Genomic DNA, 2347 nt, shown 5'->3' on the forward strand with positions numbered 1-2347 from the left:
TTGAGAAAGGTTAAGGGAACCTAAGTAATAAGATCCCGGGTATGATCCTTCAAACGATAAATGAAAGCGAAAGTTAAGCGAACCGTATAACAGATCAGCGGTCATTAGGCAACGATTAGGAAGTTAATCAAAGGGATTAATGGGAATGATGTCATCCAACCAATAGAAAGAAGACAAGGAAGGAAGGATGACATCATGAGGATGAGGTAAGCATGACATGGGAAGGAATGAGGTGTGGTTGAATAAGAACCACACAAATTCAAGGGCAAGGTAGTAATTTGCTAAATCAAATACAAATCAAGTCAACCAAGCCAAGTAAAAATCATTTCCATCAAAAAATCAAAACAACCAAGGCATGAGTTCATCTTGCTCACGGCTTTTTAGCATTTTCAAGGCATAGATTTTTCAAAATCAAAGATCAAAGCTTCCTAAATTGGTAAGAAAATTCCCTAATCATCTTCATGCTTAGTTATGGCTATATCATGAGTTTAAGCCATTAATTCTTTCTCTAACTTCTTCATTTAATCAATGAAGAAGACAATGAATAGTGTTTTCAAGATTTTTAACTTGAAGTTTGTCTTGTTTTCTTGAAGATCCAAGCTTTCTTAAAACTTCTCCAAGCTTCTTAAGGCTTCCTAGCTCCACCCACCACTTCAAGGAAGGTATACCATTTCCAAACCCTAGGTTCATATATATTATAAGGTGATTTTGATGAGTAGGATGTTATTGTAGCTTGTTGTTATGATTTAGAGTTTGAGATTTGGTATGGTAGTGAAATGGAATGGTAATTGTTGTGGTTTTGATTTAAAAGAACTTAAGCATGATTAAAGTTAAGTTTAAGCATAAGTATAAATGATTAAATTGGATTGGTTGGGGTTGTTATGATGTGATAAGGATGGATGTTGGTTGTATGTTGGATTTGAGGTTGATTTGGGTTGATTTTGGATGGTTTAAAAATTGGAAATCGCGTAAACATAGCCGTCGTAACGTCCGATTTTCTTTGGACTGTTTTTGTGCATAGCATCAGAACCCTTGAACTCACTGCTAGGTTTTGACCATTGCCATGATTAGATAGTTCATGTTACGAGCTTCGTTTTGATATGTAGTTCGTTCGATTCCGATGCACGGTTTAGGAGAAACGACCGTTTCAAGTAACGGCGTTTCGCGAACGAAACTTTTTCCCTCGCCTTACTTCGAAACATAGGTTAAAGACCGAAAAGGGTTAATTAATGCATGAAACATTTATGGTAAGTGTTTTAGGCAGTTGGTAAGTCACTCGCGAAGGAATCGCTTTAAAACTCGTAAAGGTTAAATTATTAAAAATGGTGGAGCCGAGGGTACCCGAGTGACTTAAGCGAATCAGTGAGCGCAAAACAAGCGTTAGAGTCTAAGTTAGTTAAAGTATAGATTTACAAGTGACTTTGGTTTAATTCCAACTTACTTGTTGCTTATAGGTTACCAGACTCGTCCCGAGCCATTCGTAACCCCCAGTCGCTCAGGCAAGTATTCTATCCGTTATACTGTTGTTGTGATGTATACACTTGTATATGCATTATCTTGCGATAGATGCATGTTGGTTATTTAGCAAATTCTTGCGATATATTGTAGCATGTGATATGGTATATATGCATGCCTGTTTCATATTCTTGAAAAATATATCTGTTGGTTCAGTTGATAATACCTATGCTAGAGGATAGCGGTATCTTGCATATACCCTTAGTATAGGGACCCAAAGGTGAAAATATTTTCAAAAACCGGGAGTCGAGGATCCCGAGTAGATTTTATATATATGGATATGGATATTTATATATATATATATATTTATTTATATATATGTATGGTTATAGTTTTCTAAACTATTAATCGAATAAGGTTTATTCGATAACTTGAAACTTTATTTTATTATTAAATATTATTTCGAATATTATTCGAAGGCGTATGACTCCTTTTATTATTTATTGAATATTATTTGAATATTCATTCGAGGGCTTATGACTCAGTTTATATTATTTAATGAATATTATTTGAATATTCATTTGAGGATGTATGACTCCTTTATTTTATTTAATGAATATTATTTATAATATTCATTCGAGGTATTATGACTCAGCTTATTTTATTTATTGAATATTATTTGAATATTCATTTGAGGATCTATGACTCCGATTATTTGCTGAGATATATTCTTTATTTTATTAAAGAATAAGGTGTTAATAATCAAACTTATTTTCGATTATTCAAATAAAGATAATACTTTCATATAAGTATATCTTTGGTTATTTAATACTCGTTTCAAGTATAAGTTTTAATACTTCTACTTCAATTATTTTTATAAAGATTATTCTTT

Source organism: Apium graveolens, chromosome 2 (assembly GCF_009905375.1).
Source record: "Apium graveolens cultivar Ventura chromosome 2, ASM990537v1, whole genome shotgun sequence".
NCBI lineage: Eukaryota > Viridiplantae > Streptophyta > Magnoliopsida > Apiales > Apiaceae > Apium > Apium graveolens.